Here is a 27168-nt window from a genome sequence, read left to right as displayed (position 1 = left end):
CCCCTGTAATCCACTCTTGGCTTCTGGCAGTCAGAGGTTTAGGGTCACCCCAAGTGATGGGGTTGCATCCCTGACCATCTTGGCTATTAGTCATTGATGGACCTATCTTCCATGCACGTTTAAAAGTGCATGCATACTTTTGTGCATATAGTCCAATGCAGATATGCATGTCTAATTTGTATTAGTCTGCACATTTTGCTTGCACAAACCTGGCTTGCCCTTGTGCATTGGGCATTTTGTACATGCAACTCTGGCACAAACAAAAGTGCTTCTGAACTTTTAAAAAGTGGCCTCAAAATTGAATTGGAATGTCTATTACACATAGCCATTTTTGGTCTTAAATGCTTTATCTGCATGTAAACTTAAAATAAAAATGGGATTTTCTTGTTTATTTTTCTAGTCTACTATTTCAATAAAATGAAAAATGTTATCTGATACATGCTCACCTCACACAAAATGGACTGGTCTAAATTAAATAAGGAAAGAAAAATATTTTTCCGGTTTGATTGTCATAGTCTTTGCAAACTTTATCTTGACATCAAGCAAAGAAACTAATTTGAAATGTTTAAGTAAAACAAATTTTGTAGATTAAAATCATGGCTACACATCTTAGATATTAAAATCCTATTTTAAAAAATATATTGGTTCTTAGACAATGAGTTTCTGGATTTACTTTGTTTAGAAGCTAAATTTCCACCATCTTTTACATCACCAGCTTTAGGCACTGAGAAGACCCTTGCATTGGAATTGCATCCAATGACCTGGAAAATAAATAGAAGAGTATCTTACATTATTGTGATTTTTGTAACTTTCATAAGTATCAACAACCATTTAAAATTGAAACTGCTATCATTCTTCCACTTTTACTTTGGTTATTATTTATAAACTACAAAGAAAAGAAATAGAAAAATGATACTTACATTTTCCTCACTTCTAAATTAGGCAACATTGTTATTAATTATTCATACATATAAATTATAATAATATAAAGTGATTTATACTGATTTACGTTATATATAATGTAAAATCAAATCTGGTATGTTAAAGTGTTACAGTTGCTATGAAACAGTTGTTTTAATTACAAATATGTTTTACCAGCTGTAGCTCTCATTTTTTAATGTGAATTACACTTTCAAAATCCAGAACAGACACATCTGTTGATGATTACAAGTACATTTTTGTGTCTTAAGAAAAATGTATGGTCTAAAATACAGCAAATGATCTTCATAGGTAATTGATATTAATTTTATTTTTTGCAGAGTCTTTGTTTTCTGTAACCCACTGAGGCCAAATCCAGCTTTCTTTTCTTATATTAGTTAAGCCAGTAGGGTTTATCTCAAAAAAACTTTTAAGTATGAACACACTTTAGCATGACTGTCAAATTTTGAGGCCCATTCGAAACATCAACGTGGTCTGTTCATTCCACCTCTTTAGCTGGCATTCATTTGCTATTATTCTCAGAGAGATGTTTAGTAACATTGGACCAGATCATGCCATTGATTTCTAACCAGCACTCCCATTGACTTTAATGGGGAGTTCTGCTTAAAATCAATGGCACGATCTGGACCATTGTGAGACTCTTCATAAGGAGCAAATATAATACCCTATGAAAACTAGAATAAGCTGGAAGTACTGATTGTGTGGCATCAGTCTGTAGGCTGAAACGAGAAAGACTGTTTGACAGCAAACAATATTTAGAAATAGAACCAAGTTAAAGGTGATGTTTTGGCTGCTGGGGTTTCTTCAGGCCATGGTCTAAAAACCAAAAATTTTTCTATTTCTTCAGCAGCCTGAGGAAGGCCTCAAAGAAAAAATGTTGCCTTTAACCTTGTTCTGTATTCCAGCATGTATTTTAAAACTGGAAGAATGTTTTGGGGACAAAAGGGATTGGTTAACTAAAAGATCAGAAGAAAGCTGCTATTATTGGTAAATAAGACTGGTCCTGATTTCACTAAGCCCAGTTATGGACCCAAGCATTCCTCCCAATACCTCTTTCTAAACAGTTCCCTAATGATAATGTTTTTATACTTAAAGATCTGATCCTATAACCCACATTTACACAAGCACCCCACTGAAGTTAAAAGGTCAAATTCTGATCTCACTTTCTCAGTGTGTAAATCTGGAATAAATCCATTAAGGTCAGTGCAGTTGCTTTAGATTTATACCAGTGTGAGATCCCAGAGGAACTACACACGAATGATACCCACATGAATAAAAGTTACAGGCTTGGACCCTAACATTTTACTGTTCAGATGAGGCTACTTTAAGTATATAAATTCTGAGATTAATAAATATTTTATGCTCCTACTATTTTTATATTTTCCTACAAGTTATTGATGGTAATCAAATACTCTTTAATCCATATACAAATTAGGCCTCTTTGATATAATCTATACTTAAATGTTAAGGAAATATAGAGTGAAAACAAGGTAAAGCATTAACTCCTTAAAACAGTTTAGGACACTCAGTATATTTCCTAGGAAGGAGATCATCATATAGACTCACTTCTGTAATGTACATGCTAACATGCACTGCTAAAAATGGGTTTGCCTTTGACAGATATGGCCTTAGGCATGCAGAGATTGTGACATTCATGGGCGTAATGTATGAAAGCCTAACACACAGAGCCTGCATCTTTCTGATTTTCTGAAAATAAAGTGATGGAATCCCACTGAATTTCTAGTACATGTAACCTCAATAAAAATATATGTATTATTGTTCAGAGTTATAGGAATAATCAAATAATTAATAATAATTCTTAGACCGTATAAATTTTGTATGGTCACAGTTCTGCATAAACATTAACATATTAATCAATAATATAGATAATGCGTTTTCGACTTGAGACAATCATTGCTTTTTGAGAGAATAATATGCAATATATGGCAATGAACAAAATCATATCTCAGAGAACAATACATCACAAAGGGTCTACATGGTTTTTAGTTCCGATTCATTCAGAAAATGTAGGGCAAAATTCAGTAGGCAGTGTGTTATTATATAGGTGGCACACTGATTTGGGTTAAATCCTGTTCTCCAATGCCATACCTAACTCAACTAAGTAACTGCACTTAATTCAGGTAGTTCACTGGGCACTCAGAATAAAGGGATCTCCCTCCTACCCCCTCTGTCCAGGCATGGAGTGGCAGTGGAGTTGTTCTTCAGCCCTAAAAGCTGCTGTAATCCCAGATATTTGACAAGTAGCAATAGCTGGTAGATCTTTGTAGTGGTGAATCCATTAGTCCTGCTCCTATTCCTCCCTCTGTCCACTCCCAAACCCGTGGGGTGTCACTATGTACAAGGAGTTCCTGAAGAGGTAGGTTCCACATTGTGGAAAAGGTGAGGACTCAGCACAAACAAATCCCATCCTGAGACAGCAGAACTGCTGCTTCCACAGCAGCTGTACTGTACAAGAAGGAGAAAGATGTGTCATAGAAAATATGGATTATGTTGGGTAAGGATTCCTCCCCTTTCTTATGGGCATGGATACTTATTGATAAAGAGGTAAAAGATCAAACATCCCAGCACTGGTCAGCTGAAATAGAGTTCCAGGAGCCCAAGATGTGGTAGATCAGCAATTGAACTACTTGAAAGACCCTAAAGATGCTACAAAGATGTAACAGGCATTGACAGAGGGCTAGTCCTGCTCCAGTTGAACTCAATAGGAATTTTGTCTTTAACTTCAGTGGGATAGGAATAGGTCCTGACTATGCAAAAAGGAGCCAAATACCTAAACTGGATAAAAAAAAACTTTTACAGAAAGAAATCTGGCTCTTGAAAAGCTTGCAACCTGCTATATTTTAAGCAGTGGGAAAGAGGGAAGAGTGTTATGATATGCAAAATGAGTCAGCAGAATAAATAGAGGTGAATTTTTTCACACTTCCTACTGCATCACGCACACCCTGTAGCATTGTTCAAGAACCAATAAAACTGCTGTAGCCAGTCAGGGAAGAATTCTCCCAACACAGACATCATGTAGGACAGCCGAAGGCTTACCATAGATGTACAATAAACATAAATCACAAACATTTGTGGAGTGTCCAGACTAGTATGTACAAACATGTTAATTAACTCAAGTTAATTGTCAATTAATTAATTTAAAAATTATAGTGTAGACATACCCTTGGGATAAATGACTAACAAAGAGACAAGGTGGGTAAGGTACTATTTTTTTATTGGACCAACTTCTGTTCCTTATTTCAGATGTGAATAATTTTCAACAATAAAATTGAGGGGGACACCACATTTGAGTGGAATGTAGATACTCTGGGGACAAAAATGAGTGACAGTATTTGAAATGAGGAACATTTGGGGTATGCATACCTCTGAGGGATGTTGTGAATCTTAATTGATTTAAAACACTCTCTGATCCTCAGAAGAAAGATATGATAATACCTTGCATTTATTTTGTCAGTTTTATACTGCTATGAATTACCTGTAAAATTTAACAATTTTTCCCCATATAAATCTTCAGTTATGGTTTCCATAAATAATGTTTTTATATTTTTTCATTTTAAACTAAAATATGCCCTTCTAAATGTAAATTTTTACTTACAAAAACAGGGTGTTTCCATCTACTTTGGACTGAACTATGTGTTGAATAATGGGGAATCAGTATATCTCTACAGCTGGGGAATTATTGCAAATGTTTTCCATTATATTCTCTTGAATTTTTAAATAATATGTTTGCATCCTCTATGCACATACTTTAGGAAATTTTCTTACTGGTAGGGATGATCTTGGAAGCAGTGGGTTTTAAGCAAATATGGCAGAATGTTTGAAGTAAAGCAATTTTAGTCTGTAATCTCAAGCATTTGTACCAGAAGACTAATTCTAAGAGTTGTGTTCTTTCAGACAGGAAACAGAAACATATCCCGTGACCTGTCCTAATGAAAGCAGCTCAGATTTCAAATACTCACAACTAGCTGTTCATAGAGCTCTCAGTTGTGCCAGCTAGGCACAGCCCTTAGTGAAGGAAGGTGTGGAACTTGCACCTCCCCTGTGGGAACTCGGAGATAAATTCTGCTTCAGACAGTTTCTTGTGATTTCTTTTCTTATTTGACTTTCACACATCTTTCTTTCCAGTTCCATTTCCCCTATCATACTCCCCCTTATATTTTTCTTTTTTACTGAGACTCAGTGAAACACATGCTTCCTTGTCCCCCTCTCCTTTGAGCTTTCTCCTCTTCCCACTCAAGCCTGAGAAGTGGCCTCACCAGGATGATCCCTTCCTCAGCTTGTGAAGTATCTTTGAACCTAGATCGCCTACTCCACAAGGTTACATGGTGATCTGCTGAACCAACCACCAAATCCTAACATCAGTCTGTTAAAATCAGACTATTCTACACATGAGTAGAAATTGCTGGAATTATTATTTGAAGACGTTTCCAGTTGTGACAAGAATCACAAGACCAAAAAAATCAGTCCGTTTTATGTTTGCTTAACCATCAGATAAGGAGTAAAAGGTGAGACAAATGTACAATCCTGCATAGTACAAAACATCTCAAGATCACTTTGACATGTTCATGTAAATTCTAAAACTACAGAACATGGAGACTTTAAAGGTGGGCTAAATCTTTTACCTCATTTGCTTTGTTATCCAAACGATATACCTAATTGGGAGTAATTTCATAAAATACTTTTCTCCATTCAGCGATTCTGTTGTGTCCCAGTTTACTGGAAGCCACTTAAAGGAGAGATCCAGTAATGAGAAGTTATTTTACCTTTGTATTTGGCACTGGAATCTGTGAGTAAAAAGATAGCTAAATATGGCCTTTATTAATCTTGTCTGCTTTGCACAAATGTTGACATTAAAGCTTTAAGAGGACCTTTCCTTATATGTTTTAAAGCCCTGGTCATGAATCTAGAGAGGATATCGCCAGCACATTTCAGTTTCCAATTTCTAATAGAAATGGTTGAACCTCTCACTTCCCCCCAACTGCCCAAAATGATAGAAAAAGAGAGAGAATATTTTCTTCTCTCTTTCTCATCAAATGCTGGACAAAAATATTATAGAAATTCAGAACATTTCAACCAACTCTCACATTCACTACCAGAATCATGGAAAAAATGGATTTACTTTCATTTGTTAACCCACAAATGCCAGTTACTTTTTATAGTCAGAATTTTGAGAGTCAAAAGACGTCTTTGCTCAGCACAAGATGAGAGGAAGGGGGACAGAGGTAGCCACTTTTCTGTCACTCTTATCCTGGGGGTATCTGGGGTTGGATCAACCTCCAGTGTAACTCAGGGCAGGCTGAGGGCCCCTGGGGAATCACTGAAACACAAAATGCTCCAGTCAGGCCCTTTCCCACTCTCTATGCAATCAGGGAAGGAGAGGGGAAGAGGGGAGAACAAGAATAAGTGGTGTAGAGTTGGCTACACTGGCCTTATGCTACCCAGGTAATCCCCATGCAAGGGGAATCCCCAGCTAGCTGTTTAAAATAGCTTGCCATTCTCATTGAGCTGCTCTGGCTGAGGCCCTACATTATGTATGCTATATGCATTCTGTTGGATATATCAAAGATATGGATTGAAAATTCCCCCACATATTTTGCACAAGTATAATTTTTAAATATATAGTAAAATGGGATTCCAGAGATTAATTTAAATATATTAGAACGTTAAAAATAATCACATCTTGCAGTAATTTTGCCCTGCAAGCCCTATTTCTAGAACCATGTTGAGATCATGGATGAAATTATTAATGATGTTAATTATGCTAAAAAGAAAGCAAGTGTGTCAAAAATATTTGACTTTGGGCTCCATTATACATTTTCTTTCCTTGATTGTGTTTTGCATTCTTTCTTAGGTCGTTGCTCACAATAGTAACAAACTTAGGGAGAAATATCAAAAGCAAGAAACTAAGGGGAAAAAAACGTAATGTTTACCAAATTGAACACAACAACACTGCCAGGGAAAGCAATGCTGTTTTCAAGCTTCTGAGTGAGAAATGAAATCCAAAAGTTACAGAAAAGAATTTAACATTGTCTTATTAAAGATGGGTTATATCAGCTACAACTGTAAGATGTATGAGGAGGAAATGTGCTACATAGTTAAGATAATTGCATCCCTACAGGAATGATCCCTGAAATTTTCTTTGTGGTAGTTTAAGAAATACAAGTGCAAGTATTATAACAATGAATCAAAGTGGAGTGCGCGGCATGTACAGTACTATCACGAAATTTTTCAACTACAGTAACAATCAAGACCTTGTACTGGTTGTGTGACATTTTAAATCCTGGCTATTGATCATAAGCCTTCCCTTCAGGGAAAACCAGGATGGCCCAAATGAGTATTGCTTAGCAGTCATTATATTATTCTAGAGAAGAGTGGCATCACGTGTTCAAAATCAAACTCGGAACTGAAGAGCAGTGAGGAGAATACATGTTCCTCCACATGCTCCTTCCTTATGGTATGATAAGCTTTCCTTTTTAGAGAACGGCAGACAGAGTTCAACTTTCCTTCTGTAGGCCAGGGAGTTGTTATGAAAAGCTGCTCAGTGAACAATGCCATTCCTTATACTTTCTCAGATTAAGGTTCATAGGTCTAAATCTGTAAATCCAGAAGTGATAACACTATTCCAGTTGCTGGTTTTCACATCAAGCCACACCTCCTCTCTGTGGCTTTACACTGTGCCACATGACGATGATCATTTTCATTGACACTCCCACACAAGAGATTCTTAAAATCTTTTAAAAATAACTTTGAGGAAAAAAAAGTTCAGAACTAGAGCTTCATGAACTATTCACAACACAATTTATTCTGTAATTTTCCACAGTCAGACTGTTTATTATTCCTCTCCCAAGCACACTATTAATTATTCAACCAATCCTTTGTGCAAATAATCTTCATCCTGTGGATTGATCACACTGGACTAAGTATTCATGCAAGTGTTCAAGACTCCTGATTCAAGATTCTCATATGTGATTGGTCATCTAATTCACATGCTATTGTTTCTGCTCTCTGATTGGATGACCTTCAAGTTCACACACCTACAGTGAAATTTCAAAGCAGCTGTACAAGCAATTCTGGAACGAAATGTGCAGGAAAAAATATATTTGTTCAAGTATTTGCATGAACATTCATGCAAGAATGAATCACCTTCCACTTTCTGCCAACATAATAAAGATGTAACTTGAAAGTTAATGGAAAGTAAATGGGGTCATACCAACAACAGTGAAGCAAACCCACAGTCATCATTGAAAAGGATATTTATATTTTCCCAGCTATACTGAGAATTATATAAGGCAGATGGTAAAACCCTAGTTATTCATCTAGTCCATTTCCTTGCTACTGAAGGATTATTCCTTTCAGTATTTTCGATAGTAATTTGTCTGGTGGTGGTGTAAAGTCTCAAAGAATGGGAGTCCACCACTTTCCTTGGAGACTTTTCCACACTGTAGTAGAGCTCACCATTAGGAAGTGTTTCTTTTGTACAACCTAATTTTTTTTTCCTTTTTGTCATTTCATGTTGTTACTCCTAATTATTATTAATGATAATCTAAGAGTTATATAACATCTTATTTCCAGGTCTATCCTGAGGCACTGTGTGCCTGATCCCGCAGCCCTTACTAATGTGAGTTGTTCCATTGATATTGAAAATCACTAACTCAAATACAATTGTGCAAAGTGCTGAGTTCCTCACAAATGAGAGTCCCTCCACATTTATTAAATTCAATGAAAATTCAGTATCAAATTAAAACTTCTTGCCCTTTGCAGCCAAGCATCTGCATAACATTGTCCCACCTTATTTGGCCTAGCCTCTTGATCTGTCCCTATCTCTTCTTGTCTGCCACGGATGTTAACCTTGATGCTGTTTGCTTCTCTCACAATCTCTCTGCACCTTTTCCCCCCACATGCCTCTGCATAAAAGAGCCTCCCTAGACTGATTCACCAAACCTTACCTTTATTCAGATCTCTCCTTAAGGCCGACTTATTCCGCAACACCCACTGAGTCAACCAAGACAAATTTTTTTCATCTTGGTAACTTTATTTTGTAAATTGTAATATAAAATACAATCAGCCATGCTGTGGATGTGCTTTTTCTGAATAACCACAATCTTTTGCTTTGTGCATTGTTTCTCCTCCTGCATCCTACCCTGACACTTTTGTCATCCTGTCATTGCAGCTTGTGTCAGAATGCAAACTCTTTAGGAAGGGACTGTTTGTTTCATGTAAGGGACTGTTTGTTTCATGTAATTGTATGATACATAACACACTTTTGTATGCTCAATGGATATTAATTATTAGTATTATTAATAGCCTGATCCTGAAGTACCTAAACAGGAAAAAATCTGTAGACTTTACTGGGCATTTTGCCTCAGCAGAGAGTTAGGTTAGGGCCCAATAAAGTATATTCTGATATACTTTGTTCACCACTTCAGTGCAGCTACCTCTGAGCCGATATGTAGCAACTGTTTTACAGTACACAGTAACAGTACATAATTCAGGACTGGAGGTGAACAACTACCAAAACTGGAATTTGGTCACATCACTGATGTCTAGCACTGATTAAGCTGTTTGACTTGAACTGCAAAAGCACATTTAATCAGTTATGTTGGACAGTGAACTGCATCTGCAAATCATCAAAATGCTCAAATGTTATGTATATCTTTAAAAACCTCTATAGAATCTTATATATTTATTGCTCTCCACATGGGTAGCCACAAACTTTTCCTGGCATGTGTGACTGGTGTATTTTTAATTTGAGCTTGGTTTGTAGGGTTCTGGTCACGTGAGGCAAGCAAGATGGAGGTCTTAGTGGTGTCTCTGGTATCTCTGACGAAGTGAGGGATCAAGTGCCATTTTCCTTTGATTTCTCAGAAAAATGACATTTCAGATGGGCCTTCTGATTTTGCTATAAAAATCTGGAAGAAAATATTTTCTCCTAGTACTAGCCATAGTTCTTGTTGTGTGACATTTATTAATTCCTTCTGTAATTCCTTTGGGAACTGTCTTATTTTCGTTTTTTATTTAACATGACGTAAGTAGCTTTCAGTTTTATAAGGGGACATTTATTTTTTGCACTGATATCTAAATTCCTTTGTACTATCTGCCACAGGTCTGTGTTGTATTATTCCTGGACAGAGACCTATGCACAGTTCACCTTCCTGTAATTTCTCCAATTAGTCTTAACGTTTTCATCACTTAATATCTGGTGTGACAAAAGAATCTCCTGGTTTTTCAAGGAGGAAATCCATTTGTTTTACTGATATCTGTGTATCGGAGTTCTTTTGCACCATCTAACTTAGAGTCCTTAACACCATACATGTGCTCATAATCTCCCTAATTAGTGAAAGTTGTCTTAGTATTGTTACCATTTAATGTTTTGCCTGACATGTCTCCCAGTCCTAAAGGGGAATTTTCTCACATGCATGTGCATCGATTCATAGATTCCAAGGCCATAGAACTTCCCCAAAATAATTCCCAGAGCAGATCTTTCAGAAAAACATCTAACCCTGATTTTAAAATTGCCATTGATAGATTACACCATGACCCTTGACAAAATTATCCCAATGGTTAAATTACCCTCACTGTTACAAATATATACCTTATTTCCAGTCTGAATTTGTCTAGCTTTAACTTCCAGCCATTGGATCGTGTTATACCTTTCTCTGCTGGACTGAACAGCCCACTATAAAAATATAAGTACTAATAGACTGTCTGACTGCACACTTTATGTGAATATAAATTTTGTGTTCACATGACCTCAAATTGTTTATGACTTTACAGTTTGCAATTCATGTGAACATTGGATACACAGGTAAATTAATGAAATACTATGATAACTAGATTTGGGAGTTTCACCCTACTCTTGTGAAATCCATTACCATGGGATTTCTAATGACCTTGCATTTGTACTCATCCAAAACATGATACTTCTGACAAAATAATGCACTATGTTGACACAGATTTAATTCTCGCTCATAGGGAAGCATGCTACCTATTGTTTAACAAAAAAAACCTTCTGGTCGCACCTGAATGTCTTCCATCCAAACACTGACCTGACCCATCCATGCTTAGTTTATGAGATCTGTTAATATCCAATCTTGAGACAGCATGGTTGCAGATAATTATATTTTCTTGTACTACCCTAAACAATTCCTTTCCTTAGTGTTGACTCTTTTTTGGAGATGGTTATGTAATCAAGTACATTTATTGTAAACTTTCTTCATGCAGTTCCTTTTCTCTATTTTCCTTCCAGTTTGTCAACATCTTTTTGGTCCTAAATTGTCCAGACCTGTACACAATATTCTAGATATAGCATCATCAGAACTGCATAGATAAAAATATCACCTCCCAACTCATTTGATTTAATGACATTTTGTATACAGGCCAAGATAGAAGCAGCTCCCCCTCCGCCAGACTGTATTGAAAAACCTTATTTCCAATTTTTTGTTGATTGTCAACTGTTTTTTCAGAGATGCTAGGCACCCAAACCTTCTACTGAAGTAAAGGGGACCACCCAGAACTTTAGAAAACCAAACCATATATCTCTTGGAGTATGACTGCTTTCCCCATGTTTTATTTCCCTCCCACCAAATATCTGTGCTTCATTTTGTGTTTCCTATTTATAGGGCTGGGCCAATATTGTAAAAAAAAAATTGAGATCATCCATGCAACTAAAACTTGAAAATTTACTTTGATGATTGTATGTTCAGTTTTTTTCTTTTCATTAATATTTGTATGAGCAGAGCTGCAGAAAGAGATCCATGGATATTTGAATAAATATGTATTTACATAAGTATTTGCAGTGGAAGTGCTTGCACAGCCATTTTGAAAGAACTTTGTGGGTTTGGAAAAGTGGGAATGGGAAGGAGGGAGGTTTCGACAGAGGACCAGGAGGAGGAACAAAAACATATAAATATAAAACGAACAGCAGTCTTGAGGAGGTGTGTGAATTGTTAAGGGCTGTGACAATAGTGTTCCTGCAGCACTTCTGGGATAGAGAGATATTTAATCATGCTATTGTTGCTTGGAGTACATCCTGGCATTGTGATGGAATGATTGCCTCATAACTGATATTCTTTGGTACCACTTGTGAAGGAGGCATTTAAAAGGGATGTGATGTACTGTGTCCAAAACGGTCACTGCTCTAGTCACAAAGACCTAGATAAGCTCCTTACAATGGCATAGTGTGGTGGGGAAACAAGTAGCACCAGAGTAGAAAGTAGGTGAGAAACCACATCAAGTGAATGTGGTGGAAGAAGATATACATGCTATACTTAATGCCAGCATGTCATGTGTAACAGCACTCACTTGGCTATCGGTCTCATTGGAAAGCAGTGGAAACTTGGATGAACTTCAATGAAGTCCTGAGGCTACTGTCAGTACAAGACCAGGTTCCAAAAGAAGTTCAGTGTCTGCAGCAGAAGCAGCAGGAAGTTGACACACAGGAAGGTACTGAAGAGGCCTTTCCTCTGAGGATGGCAATAAGGGACATATAACTCTGTCCTGAACTTGCTGCTAAGGAGCTCCCCTTGCTATGCAGGCTGGACCATATATGCGGACTGATTTAGCACTGTCATTGAAAAGGGATAATTTTATTTGTTTAGTACTGTTAGCTTTCCATTTTTATTCAGAAGGATTTTTTTAAATTAAATTATTTTGCAAGATATTGTTTAAGCAGTTATAGCTCTACTTTAATATTAGTAGTTGTAGTTTAATGCTTTCCAGGAACTATTGCACATCATTATTTGAAATGATCTTTTCATGTGACCCATCTGCTGCAAACAAGTTTTTTCCTCCTTTTTTATTTTAAATATCAAAGGAAATTTTTATTTAGTTAAAGACATCCAGAATATAAGGGGTGTCAGACAGAGTGAGCACTGGTGTTTGCAGTATTTCATTTTCCAGGAGCTTGTGGGTTTCTTCTAACAACATTTGAGAGAAAGGGACTTTTCCAGGAATTGTTTTCAAGAAGTTAAAGAAATAGGATTCCTAGAATCTTTTGTATTTCTCCAGTCATTTAACTAACTAAAAAACATTATGTATATGTGTGATAAACATTTTTAAAGTCTGCTAAATAACCTGCAAGTCAAATAAATCTTGTTTCTATTGAAGATATATGTCTATTTCTTTCCTTCAGCCAGGAGGAACCCTAGTTTTTTTTAACTCTAAGATCTACATACATAGCTAAGTATAATGCTCTTCTGTAAGGAAAAGATTCAACATTGCCCAGAATTCCTTAAGCATATTTTTCTTCCCCCATTCCACCTTCCTGAGAGATTTCAAACCCCAATCAGCCCATCATCCTGTTTATAAAGATTTGGTCATCCAATCAGGGAATAGAAACAATACTATGTGAATTAGTGACAAAAATAACTTTTTATTCTTTTAGTCTTGCAGACCCAACATAGTTAAGAGAGACTGAGCTGGAGTCTATTCCTTCTTGTATATCAAAAAATAGAGTTAGGCTCTGATCCTGCAAACACTTACACCTGTATTTATCTTTATAGAAGTTAATAGTCTCATTGAAGTCTATGCATAAAGTTAAGCATATATGTGTTTGCAGCATCAAGGCCTTGTTTACTAAATTTCAATTCCAAGATCAAACAGTAACACCTGTGCAACCTTATTAAAGGCCTTGAGTTTCACAGGTGTAACTGAGGCCAGATTTTAACCTGTAAAACCTTTATTACTGATGAACAGGTGTTATCCTATCCACTCTTAACTTTGAGATCCTAAGACTGAGTTTGTGAGAATGGTAGTTAGAAAAATGTTCCTTATAAATTGACTACATTTGATATCGAACAATTCGGAAATAATAAATAAGGAACCTGGGATGCTATGCTTATAGTTACTTCTCAAGGTAGAATTACATTTTAACTCTTTCCAAGTTTCTCTAAAAAAGAAAAGGAGTACTTGTGGCACCTTAGAGACTAACCAATTTATTTGAGCATAAGCTTTCGTGAGCTACAGCTCACTTAATCGGATTTTCTTTTTGCGAATACAGACTAACACGGCTGTTACTCTGAAGCCTGTCATTATGCAAGTTTTTCTCTGTTACTATCAAGACCCATATCATTGCGGATAAAGATAGGGGTTTAGTAAGTCTGGAAATCACTAAGGGGTGGCCTGTTGTTTTTGAATATTATACACTCTGGAGCTTTTCCTATATTCTTTGTTACCTTAGATACATTAAGGGTACCACAGGTCAGAAGCATGTTAATGTACATAAGCTCTGAAAATAGCCGCTGACCCATCAGGTTATTTAGATAGACCTATTGAGATCTTGCACCATGGATTTTGTGAAATAGAGAGACAACTTTTAAAAAGAGCTTCTAATGCTCTACTCTTAGGCAAACAAAGACTTTGGGCGGGGGGGGGGGGGGCTACTGGCTTGAGTAAAGATATGCATGTGCCTAAGTGTTATCAGAATCACCTAATTAGCTGAAGGCTTAATTTTGCCCTTAGAACCAGCTGAAAGCATAAAATTAGAAGCTGGACCAAGGCTCTTTTAAACTTTTGGTCTATAACAGTAAAAACAACCCTTGGAGAAAAGTATATGGTGGGTTTGATAAAACTGCTTTTGAAAAAGCTTCTATTCTAAAATATGGATTACTGTATGCACAAAGTACCATGTTACATTGCTGATTATTTTCTTACAAAATAAATATTCCAACTTAATCATTTTTATAAATAATGTTCTTGGGCGCTTCAGAGTGATGTACCATGTGTGTGAATTGCAAAATGAGATTTTGGTCATTACATAATTACACAGGAATTTGTTTTGTTTCCTTCTGCTCCTCCATCTCTTCTCTCATAGTTGGATTGTAATCTCTTTGGGACAGGAACCATCTTTTTTTCTGTGTTTGTGCTGCAGAGCGCAATGAGTCCAGTTGCACAATTTCTTAGGCACCTGAGTCCACTGACTCCAGGCAACAGGTTCCCATTTGTGGATCACTAATCCGAAAGAGGCACATTCCAGCAGCCTGGACGTATGTGCCTATCTCTGAGAAAGGGGTAGGGTGTAGCGCACACCCCATTATTTGGCCTCTCCTTCCAGCCAATTTAGGTGGCTCCCCATATAGCATGCTGGCTTTTGTGGATCATGTCTAAGGAACCTATGTCTTCCCATTTATAGGTTAGGGAGTACCTAACTCAGACTTTGTAGATCACAGTGTTGCTCCTGTGATTTTTCTAGGCACCCTGATGCTCAACTTGCCAATACCTAAGTACCTTTGTAGATCCTACCCTGGGTCCATGATTGGGGTTCAAAGGCGTGTCCCCAGGGGTGAAAGTAAGGCAGTATGGGCCAGTATGGTGTACCGGTAAAAAGTGGCTGCCAGTACCAGCCTGCACAGCTTTAACATTGCTGCCCTTTTTGCTCCCCCCGCCCTCTACACCCCCCCCCCCTCCGAGTTGGTGGCCCTGCCGGATCCCTAGCGGCAGGGTGGTAAAAGAGGCAGTGACATTAAAGCACTGCCACAGCAAAGGAATAGCACTTTAACGTTGTTGCCCCTCCTGGCTGCTGATGGCAGGGGTGGGCAAAAGGAGCAGCTGCCCTGGGGCCGGTAATTTAAAAGGGCCCAGAGTTCCAGCCGCTGCTGCAGCAGCCGGCTCCCCGGGTCCTTTAAATCGCTGCTGGAGCCCCAGGCACCATGGGCCAGGCAGTGCAGATGGGCTGGCTGGGGGATGCTCACCCTCAGCCCTGCCCCTTCCTCTTGACGCCCCACCCTTCTGGGGGGTGGGTGTGAAGTCGGCCCCCGTACCAGTAAGAGATCAATTTTACTTTCACCCCTGCGTGTCACAAAACAAATAGTAATAATAATGAGAAGATAGCACAGAAAAGTAACTGAAAGAAATCTCCATTATGCTTCCGTTGGATGAGTAATCAAATTATATAGCAAAATAGTACTTGGAAAAAGTAATCCTCTATTGCAAACAATTACTTTAAAAAATCTGATTACATTAACATCCTTAGTCAGCGTGTTACTTCATTTAACTTACTAGAACCCTCCCAACATTTTGGGTTCTGGTAGGTGTTTGGGTGGAGTTCAGACCAATTCTTATTTTTTTCCTGAGTTGTCTGATCATCTACGTAGATGTTTTATTCCTATCATTAAAATCTGCAGGAGAAAGAAAACATCAGCAATTTCTCTGTAACTGATAGTATTTCAAGAGGAAGAGTCAAATGGCTGTTTCAGTATAATTAAATGTATAATCAGAAAAAATATCTAATTATATTTTTTTTAAATTACACTAGTACAAAATGAAATAAAAAGAAGAAATCCTTAGTTTAATTATGGGTCAACTAAAAAGCCCTAGCTGAAATTACTTTTGTTTTAATGAATTGTAAAGGTGCCAATCCTGTAAACTCTTGGGAAGCCCTGCTGCAACCGATAGCATGAGGGCAGACTATGTACCCACATGGAGTCCTAATGAAATTAGCAGAGCTCTGTGTGGATTCAATACAGGAGTATGCCCACATGTTGTCACTTGCTGGATTAGGACCTTGCACACATGCTTAACTTTACACACTTGAGTCATCCCATTGAGCTCAAATGGGAGAGATGGTCTTACAAAATAGCCATGGCTGGAGTACAAATGATTATTATGGGCATTATGTAAACGCAAAAAAGACACAATCCCGGCCTTGGGGGGCTTACAATCTAAAATACACAACAGGCAAATTAGTGTATGAAGAATTGATACCACTTTAGTTACATGTGTTGTTGTTGGGTTTTTTCCCTCTCCAATTTACTTGCCAAAACCCACAAAGAAAAATATTTTAAAAATAGCTAGAATAGCACTACAACTTCTAAGAAATATTTTGGATCTCTTGTTACTGTATTACATACTTTGTGAATCAAACTCATGGTACATGAATTTCATAGAAAGGCAATATTTTGAGTGTGCAACATATCCCAGAGCAAAATGGTGAATCTTTTTCCATAAAACCTTGGTTAAAATATTTTTCCTTTTTCACACAGTGTATGATAGTAGTTAGGAAATGTTAACACTAATAATATACAGGTTTCAGAGTAACAGCCGTGTTAGTCTGTATTTGCAAAAAGAAAAGGAGGACTTGTGGCACCTTAGAGACTAACCAATTTATTTGAGCATAAGCTTTCGTGAGCTACAGCTCACTTCATCAGATGTAGCTCATGAAAGCTTATGCTCAAATAAATTGAGTAGTCTCTGAGGTGCCACAAGTACTCCTTTTCTTTACTAATAATATAATAAATACAATTTATCTATTCTGTATGTGACTATATAGAACATTATAACCAAATGTTCTTATGTCAAAACAGTATTCAAATGCAATATTGTGTTATGACTTTATTCAGTGATATATAATAAAACATTGTTAAATGAACATTTTTCTTAAAGATGTCCTAGGCCAAGGTATGTGTATTTTCTGACATTACTCAGACTACTCAAACCCAGACAAGAAAGTGTTTTATGAAAAAACTTAAGTTTTCCTGCATATTTATGATTTTTGTAGTGCTACTTCCTACTCTCAGCTGTGGACCACAGTTAATTGTCATAATTTGCTTTTACTTTGTGTGATTATTCAGTGCGTGTGAAAGGGCCTAGTCTATTTGACCAAAGTAGTAGGAGGAGCAGCTCTCAAAGATGGGAGGGATCACACAGAGTTGTAGTTAGTCTTCTGTGGCCATAAGGAAGGAAGGCAGGATTTCCCCTTCATCAATACAGTACTGTGCACTATCTTGTGCTACAAAATTTTGCTATAGGAAATTTTTTTTTAAATGCTTGACTTTCCTATATACAAATGTTGTTCATTTACAAATCCATCTCTAATCTTTTCAGATGTATTGAGATAAATAATCTTTAACTTGGATATAACACACTTTTGTTTGCAGGTCTGTGACAGGTTTCCGTCGGTCCTCCAAGCCCCTAGGGGACGATGGAGAGCTACGGTTCCACTGGCAGGCCTTAGTCACACCTTTCGGGTGCTAGGGAATTAGTGGGGCAGGGGGGAGCGCCAGCCCGAGTCTGCAGCGCGCCCCGCGGGCGGGGGGGGGGGAAGCGCCGGCCCGAGTCTGCAGCGTGCAGTTCTGCTACCCAAGGCAGGTTGGCCGGGGTAGGGAAACGCAGGCCTACCCACCTCTGCTGCGTTCCAGCCCAGGGCCCTGACAGTGGCGGGAGGCAAAGGTCCCGGCCCTGGGTCAGTAGGGAGCCATCCACGCTCGCTGACTAAACATACCCACCCCACAGTGCAGTTCTGCCCCCGGCTACTTCCTACCCGGTCTCTCAAGCGGGTCTCTCTGGTCCCTCCAGCTCGTCCGGGTATTCCGCTGCTGGCAGCTCCAGCTCCCCCTCTGTGTCGGACTCACGCTGGCCCAGGCTACAGCCGGGCCCCTCCAGGTCCTCTGGGTACTCAGTGGCTGGCAGTCCTGGTTGCCACAGGCCTTCCTCCCAGTCAGGTTCCTCCTGGCCCAGGGCCTCCCCTGGGACGGCAGCAGGATCGGGAGGGAGCCGCCTGTGTCTGTCTCCCTCCCTGGTGCTCTCCTCACTGGAGGAAGGGCCTCGCCCTTTGTACTTCCTGTCCCACCCCTCCCCTTCCGGGGATTGGTGGAAGCTTGATCTGGCCCCGCCCACTCAGGCTGAGAGGGTGGCTCTTTATCCTCTGGTTCGGAGGGAAGCCACCCTGGCTCCCTACAAGGTCTCAAAGTGCTTTACAAAGGAAGGTATCCTTACCCCTATTTTTCCGGTGGGAAAGTGAGACGTGATTTATTTCCCCCAAAGTCACAGCAAAATAATACTACTTTGCTCTTATATAACATCTTTCATTGGTAGCTCTCAAAGTGCTTCAAAATCTTTACATGTATTTCTCCTCAGAACTCTCTTGTGAGGTACGGAAGTGCTATTATACCCATTTTTACTGATGGGAAACTGAGGCATGCAGAGCCTAAGTGACTTGCCCAAGATCATACAGGAAGTCTGTGGCAGTGTAGAGAATTGAACCTTTGTCTCCCAACTTCTAGGCCAGTGCCCAAACCAAGGAAGAGAGCCCAGGTCTAATGGCATAGTTACTGGACTTCACTGCCTCCCATTTAAGAGGCCTGTTTTGCACAGAATATGTTACATTTTGGGTTGAGACACCAAAAATTAAGTGATTTTACAGATTTATTCCTGCAGTCTTTTCTTTCTTTCTTTTTCTTGTTACTCTGAAGTGTGCTACCTATTTAAGCCCAAACACTCCCCTATTGACACAGTAGGACCACGTGGTTCCACTGCATGTGTAGTGAAAGGACACAAAGGGCCAGATTTTTTGAAGAGTTGAGGTGGGTAAGGTGAGATCTTCTATTAGACCAATTTCAGAGACAAGCTTTGGAGTTTAGACAGAGCTCTTCTTTAGGTTTGGGAAAAGTAATCAGAGTATCACATTAAATACTAGGTGGGAAAGATTGTTAAGCATAATGGGTTAACACAAGTTGCTGGTGGCCAGTTAGAGTGCAGTAGGCAATTAACACCTTTTCAGTCATAGAACAAAGGACGGTTACAATTTGTTGTAATGAGCCATAAAACCTCTGTGTCTCTGTTGAACTCATGATTTTTGGTGTCTAGCAGAATTATCAATTAAAATTCCCAGGATTACTTTTGAAGGTGTCTTCTTTTAAGACAAGGAATGAGAGGTCAGATATGGATGATCAGTTTTTAAAATGTGTTTGCCCATGGGTGAAAGGGTGTTTTTGTCTTTTATAATTATTCTGTGTGTTTGTAGAGAGCGTAGTGATTGTCAGTTTTATCCACATAGTTGTTGATGGATTATTTGATGCATTGGATGAGGTACACTATGTATTGTGATAGGTATGTGTAGGACCCATGGATCTTGAAAGTGGGTTAAGGGGGGTGTGGTAGTAGTGGAGATATGTCTGCAGGTTTTGCTTTTGTTGTTATGGTAGGATCTACTGCTGCTTTGAGTTTGTGTGTTCTGGTCTGTGGGGAGATTGCTTCTGATGATCAGCTTGGTGAGGCTGGGGGGTCCATTGAAGACCAGAGGAGAGGGTTCAGGAAAGATTTCTTTCATGATGTGGTCTCCATTGAGTATGGGTTGTAACTGTTTAATGATAACCCCATATGGATTCCAGTGTGGGATGGTAGGTGACAATAAGATGTATAGGGCCAGAGTGGTGTGTTTCTTTCTTTCTTTTTTTTTTTTTTTTCATATTGAAGCAGATTCTCTTGGGACATCTGGGAGGCTTGTTCCATTATGTGATCTACTTCTCTGGTGGAGTGTCCTTGGTTGGTGGAGGTGATTTTAAGTGTGTTATGGCATATATCCCGGACTTTCTCCTTGGAGCATATTCTGTGCAATCTGAGTGTGTGGTTGTAGATAACAGATTTCTTGGTGTACCTGAAGTGGTTACTGGATCTGTGGAGGTAAGTGTGGTGATCTATTGGTTTCTTGTGTATAGCTGTCTGTAGGGTTCCATTGCTGAAGTTGATCATGGTGTCCAGGAAGCTGATGCAGGAGTATTCTAAAGAGAGTTTGATGGATGGATGGTGGTGGTTAAAGTTGTGGTGGAAGTCTCTGAGGGAGTTTAGGTTTTGTGGCCAGAGGATGATGATATCATTAATGTATCTCAGGTATATCATTGGCATATCAGATTTTTGAAGGTATGTAAGCACCTCAAGTTGCTTAGATACCAACTATTCTGGGACTTCATTTGATGATATGGTAACAGACACCATATAGAAATCTAAGACAAACAGATTTTGCTTGCCCCTCCAGAATTCTCCAGCACCCAGCAAAGTTATTTAGATGGGGGGCTGTAGGAAAGACTTGGAGCTTAATGCCATCTTTCATGCCATTGTTCCACATATGGAACTCCCATGGCTGCAAATGGGAGTTTTGAAATGGATTGATGACAGGAAAAACCTGTTATATTAACAGGTTCATTCTTTTATTTACTAATTATTCACTTCACTGCATTTCATATTCTCATTTGATTTTTGTGCACAGTAAATGTATTTTTAAAGAAGTCTATTGTGTTAACCTTTATTAATATAATATCTAGCACTTACCTCAGTGTAACTATAACCTTTTTTATTATCTTAATATGCTCCACAAGAGGGAATGTGGCGGGGCGTATATCATCCTTGTTTTCCCCATTTTACAGAGGTAATGAGCCCAAGAGAGGTAGAATGATTTGCCTGAAGTCTTGGAGCAAGTCAGTGTCACAGCTGGGATTAAGATCCACGGTTTCCTGGTGCCCATTCCCACACTCGGACCATTTGATAATGCTACTTCATGTGCTCTCTTGCTACTATATATATATACATTTGTTATAACAACTATGTTAAAGAGAAAATTACCTGAAACATAAAATAATATGTCATTATTTTTGTGCCCTGCTATCTATAAACTGAAAGATATATTTTCTCTCAGTAGATAAGCACACACATATGCATTAGTGTATTGCACATAAAGTGAAAGAGAGAGGATTCTGTCCTTTAATGTTATTTTTTACTCAGAAAAATGAACGTGCTTTGCAACAAGCAACTTTTTCTAATACAGTTTAATAATTCTGTGTTTCAGAATAGAAGACGGCTTGTGACTGATGTAGAGAAGAATGACTGAACTGACTGTTTGGAATTATTCTGGAATTAGACTAGAATGAGGTCTCCTCTCTGCCCATCTAAGGTAATATTACTGAACGGCAAGAAATCCAAAGTGATATGTGTCCAGTTGACTGTGTGTTGACAATGTGTGAGGCCTGACAGAAGTTCCATACACCTGAAGCCAAAAGAGCCAGGAAACTGGGTAAACCTGGGAATGTCATCACTCTGTGACACATGGGAAACACAAACCCCTTTCTAACAGGTATTTAGTCAGTGGGATCAGAAGAAATATTAAAACCTTCTGCATGTCGTCAGGTGATATACAGAATTTACTGACAATTAAAGTTAAAAGTTCTGTCACAACAAGCTAGCGTCTTGAAGTTGCAGTGAAAACCGCTAACAAGTTATTTACCAATCAACCTATTGTAGAACATGAAATACAATCACATGCTAGTTTTCAGTTCATTTGTAGAGAAAACCTTTCCAACATCACACATCCCATTTAAAAAAACAAACAAACCCACAGTCAGTTTTAAATGAAAAAGTGGACAGTTAATCATAGATGTTCCAATCCTGCAAGGGCCTGAGTGCCCTCTTGGAGTCAGTGACCGTGATTCTGATCCCCCTTATCCTGGTGTAAATCAGGCCTATGGAGTTAGCTTGGTATAAAATGAGAACAGAATGAGGCCCAGTGGGTAAAGCAAACAGGATTTGGCATACAATATGCATCAAAACTAGTGTGATTTATTTAAAACAATGTTTTTTCTTTAAGTTGTTATCTGTACAGGAGCAGAAAATACATTGAAGTCTGAGGTATACCTTGTTCTGTCTGACTCTGCTTCCTTAAGGTTACATAATTTAAATTATCTACTCCCTCTTCACTATAGATAGCAGTCTGGTCTGTAAAATATATTAATTATTATATAATAACTTTCACTAATTGTTTCTCCCCTTTGGGTATTTAAAAACTTGGTTGTGTTGACAATAGTAAAGGATAATGAATGGTTGTTAAGTTGTCAGCCGTGCAAAATGAAGTACTCAGTCTCTGCTAATCATTTTGGTGAGATAGTCAATATGATTTTACTGATATTATGCCATTATGCTTTTGTCATCTTATAAAAAACCCTTCACAGTAATAAATAAATAATAATTTTATTATTTATAAAACACCCCACCAAAGTGCTCAAATTGCTATACAATAATACATTTAAAACATTCTAAAACATATTACAGACAATACTGCAAATCCTTAATTTTCAGAAATCCTATTTACTTCAGCAGGTTTGACTTGTTCTATAAACATAGGGCTATCAAAACTGGGTCCTTAGTAATACAAAGCACACAGTACAAAAAATGCAATAGGCATGAAACTAGGAACAGTTAGATGAATTTTAAAAATTGGTTTGAATGAGAGAGTTTCCCACAACTTTATCAGGCACTTTAAATTAACTTGCATATACATGGATATCTAAAGTTAATAAATGTCCTGTGCGTTAGAACTCACCAGTAAGATTTATAGGTGTATTATCCTCTCTTAAAGACAAATGCTGTACACATATGCACAAAGTGTCCTTTTGTGGGAGTTGGGTGCTTTTAACTGAGACAGATTTTGGCCCAATCCAAGTATGTAATGCTCATTAATGTTGTTGGGAATTAGGCATATATTGAAAAGGGAAATATACTCTCTAGTGTTTAGTGGGCTGTAATTTTAGAATCCACTTAAATGTTTAGATTGTTTTGAAGCACTTCTTTAATATTATATTATTCTGTGACACCAATGCCCTGCCCATCTATTACTATCAGAGCACTTCACTTAAACAATATTTTATTAATTTAGAATACGAAAAGATGCTTACTCTCTTTAATACTTTTAATCGTAGCACTAGTATTATTCTTTACAGTTTTTAATGAGATCTCAAATTGATTTTGATGCTATTATGCATCTTAGTCTTTTGTTCATTATGCATAACTCAGGTGCTGATGATTTACGGTGCAGCCTAAAACAATGGAGGCTGTTGCTTAGCTTCGAAAGGAAAGTCTCCTGTAAAGTTTAGTTTCTTGGAGGCTCTAAATCATGTCTTGAAGACTGAAGTCCTTTATTAAAGTCCAGAACATGTACAGCAATGGAAACTTCCCTACATTGCTCCACCACTGCTCCTCAGGATGGTTTTGAAGGAGTGTTGTCTCCATACCCATTCAGTCCTTGGTCTTTTCTGCTGACACTGCCAATGGTGATTTGTATTATGATGTGGACATCTGTCCACAAGGAATTCCACTCAGATCACCACCATGTTTTATACTAGGATCATGCAAATCTGTGTGCAAGCTGTTTGGATTTTTTTTTTCATAATTTAATTTTAGGCAGTTTTGTGTCTGAAAAATGTCATTTTTTCATGAAATTTTGTGAATGAGGTGTTTTCACATCTAAAATAAAGAGACGTGTAAAATTTGCTTGTTTTTTAAATTGTCAGTGCAGCTTTGATTGAAAATGGTCCTAAATTTCACCCAAAATGTTGCCCATATTTAAGAAAATTTAACTTTTTTCAAAATTAAATGACCTAACTCCCAGGGGTATTATGAGGATTAACGAACTAATCAACAAAATCCTGTTTGCCGTATTCCTATAAGTAGTCTACTTGTGTCAAATTTTGCTCTCGGTTACAGCAGAGGGGCTACTCGCATGAGTAAGGCAAGCTGGATTTGATTCAGTGTTTGTACAGACTTTTGAAGAAATTTGAAAGCACTAGCTATGTAAGTGGGACAAAGGCTTTTGGATGTGATCCTCTAAGGTACTCATGTGCCTGAGTCCCATTTTTAGGCACCACAAAACTCTGACTTGGCTGCCACCTAATCCTGTGAACAACTAACCTCACTTGGCACTTAAGTTTTTACAGGAAAAGCTCCCAAGGAACCTATGTTTCTGCCTCAGAACGTGTACTGCATCCTTTTCATGAACTGGGGAAGATAAGTGTTCAGCCACCTAAGTAGTGTCTGGGCGCCTGATATGGTAGGTGAGCTCAGAGTCCACCTATTGGATTGAGCCCCTCACACAAAATATCTGGGGGAGGGGAGGGGAGAGGAGGAGGAGCTCCCTTATAATCTTTAGTGTAGTGGTTAGGGCACTTACCTGAGAGGCGTCATATCCCTGTTCAAATCCCCTCTCCCCCTCATGAGGAGGGGATACTTGAACTAGGGATTTCCTACATCCTGTGTGAGTACCTGTCATTCTGGATTGCATCCCAGACCAGTGAGGACCTGTGTCACCACCTGCCCTGTAACCCTGAGTGCCTTCAATGCTCTGCTGCTGTGGCTCACAGGTTGGATGCTGACAGCCCACAGACAAGCATGCCCTGAGTGTCTGTGTGACAAGCATCTCTGAACCAGCAACTCTGATTCCAGCAGCCAGCTTGTTACATCCCAGCAATGCTCTAGTTAATGCCAGCATTGGTTATACCTGGCAATTAGCACCCCAGACATGCCATTTTTCTGAATTGCCAGGGGGTGCTTGACTCCCACTCTACCTCTTCCTTCAAACCCCATCCCTGCCCTCCTGTTCCCACCCTGTTCCATTCCTTCCCCTGAGCGTGCCTGGCTCTCACCCCTCCCCTTCCCCCCTAGTGGCTCCTGCCCGCCATTGAACAGCTGATCACCAGCAGTTGGGAAGTGTGGGCAGGGAGTAGGAACTGATCGAGGAGCTGCCAGTGGGTGCTGAGCACCCACTATTTTTTTTCCGTATATGCTTCAGCCCCAGAGCACCCACAGAGTCAGCGCCTATGCCAGTCCTGAATTGCTTGACAATGTCCAGCCCTCTCCTGGACCATTCAGAGGAATAATTAAGTTTTTCTCCTCTAAAGAGACAAAATGCTCAGGTTATCACTTTGGCATTAACTAGGTCACTTTAATTCAAACACATCACTGGGTTGGTTTACGTTAAAAGTAAAACAAATTTATTTACAAAAGGATTTAGGATATTAAGTGAGTTCAAGTATAAAAGATAGTGTTAGAAATGGTTATAAGCAAATAAAAGTGAAAAAAACACGTCCTAATGGCTAAGACTTAACACAACAAGCCTTTGTTTAAGGTAGTTTCTTTACCAATCTATCTTCCAGCAAATGGCTGACGAACCCTCTGTTCAGGATCTTCCACAAAGTCTGAAGTGCTTGGTTCTATTGCCATCTTAATTTGGGGTTCTTTGACACTTGATTTTATAGTCCAATTAACCTTTGAAATGGATTCTTCTGGTGCTTTACCCCCTCACCCCCACAGTAAAGTTCCTTCAAGCTGTGAGAAAGGAGGCATGGAGTTTGCTGGAGAAGGAGTTTCTATGCCGATTTCTCTCCATACTGGTGTTTGCTAAAATGCAAATGAATGTATCTGTTCCTGCAATCGCTTACTCTTGCCATGATACTGAGTGGTTATCTCCTCCCCTTGTTAGCTTGATGGTTTTTCATGTAAAAGTATTCCCACTGTCTCTTAATGTATGTTGGAAGTACCATCAAGGAGGCAGAACCACATCCCTTTGTCTAGGTGGGGTAACTTCAGTCCTATCTGGCAGATGCTTGAACAAGATAATTCCCAATATATCTGTAATTTTGAATTTGTCTTCTGCCCATGCACCATACAATAATATTAATGATCAGTATGTTATTAGCTTTTTACTGATATCTTACATGACACCTTTTAGAAACAGGTTATGACATTACTGAGTTGGGGTACACTGAATTGATCAGACCAGCTGAAACTCACTACAAGATACCAGTGAACCCCTTGCCTTCTTGTACTGTGATGTTATTAGGGTCACAGTACCCTATTACCTAAGCTAAAGTTTATAAGTAAAGACCTCTTCCCTTTCTGCCTACTCCCGCTCTTTTGTTTCAGGCCTTGCATCAACTTAGGCAGCTGAATGCCCCCAGTTTGTGGATCACTAAGCAGAGACCGGCACCTCCCTGGACTTTGGCACCTATCTACAAAAGAGGGGCAGTGCTTAGCACAGATCCCTCTCATTGGCATCTTCCAGTGGCTAGCTTAGGTAGCTCCCTGCCTAACATGCTAGCTTTTGTGGATAGTAGCTCAAGGTGCCTAATTCTCCATTCATTGTGTAGGAGCCTAAGTGCCTAACTCAAGGTTTGTGGATTGCAGTGTTGTTCCTGGGATTTTTCTAGGCACCTAAAAGGCATTCTGTATCATAATGCTTTAGTCACTTAGTGGATCCTACCCTTTGTACTTCCCACAGCTGCCGAGTTTCTATGTGCCAGGGGGTGCTCCACCCAGGCCCTACCCCCACTCCACTCCTTCTCTAATGTCCCACCCTGCCCCACCTCTTCCTGCCCCATTTCACCTCTTCCCTGCCCAGTTCCATCCCCTCCCCTGAGCGCACTGCACCCTCGCTTCTCTGCCCTCCCCCCAGCAACTCCAAATGCTTTGAAACAGCTGATCCGCAGCAGGTGGTAGGCACTGGGAGGGAGGGAGGGGACGCGCTGATAGAAGGGCTGCTGGTGGGTGCTAAGCACCCACCATTTTTTTTTTACCTTGGGTGCTCCAGCCCTGGAGCACATCTGCACTTGCACACTAGGGACATTTACAATCTGTCTCTTACTGTAGTCTTAATGTGTTACTCCTGTTAACATTAAT

At 39.0% G+C, this 27168-nt stretch overlaps 1 long non-coding RNA gene across 7 annotated transcripts in view; it reads left to right on the top strand.

Moving 5' to 3' along the window:
• LOC140911428 (uncharacterized) overlaps positions 1-27168 on the top strand; it is a 162416-nt gene that overhangs the window by 45476 nt on the left and 89772 nt on the right. For all 7 annotated transcript variants that reach the window (XR_012158944.1, XR_012158945.1, XR_012158947.1 and 4 more), the window contains one exon: positions 21515-21619. This is a non-coding gene — a long non-coding RNA (uncharacterized lncRNA). The remainder of the gene's footprint in view (positions 1-21514; positions 21620-27168) is intronic.

This window comes from Lepidochelys kempii, chromosome 5 (assembly GCF_965140265.1).
Source record: "Lepidochelys kempii isolate rLepKem1 chromosome 5, rLepKem1.hap2, whole genome shotgun sequence".
NCBI classification, from domain to species: domain Eukaryota; kingdom Metazoa; phylum Chordata; order Testudines; family Cheloniidae; genus Lepidochelys; species Lepidochelys kempii.
This window is presented reverse-complemented; position numbering and strand designations above follow the sequence as displayed.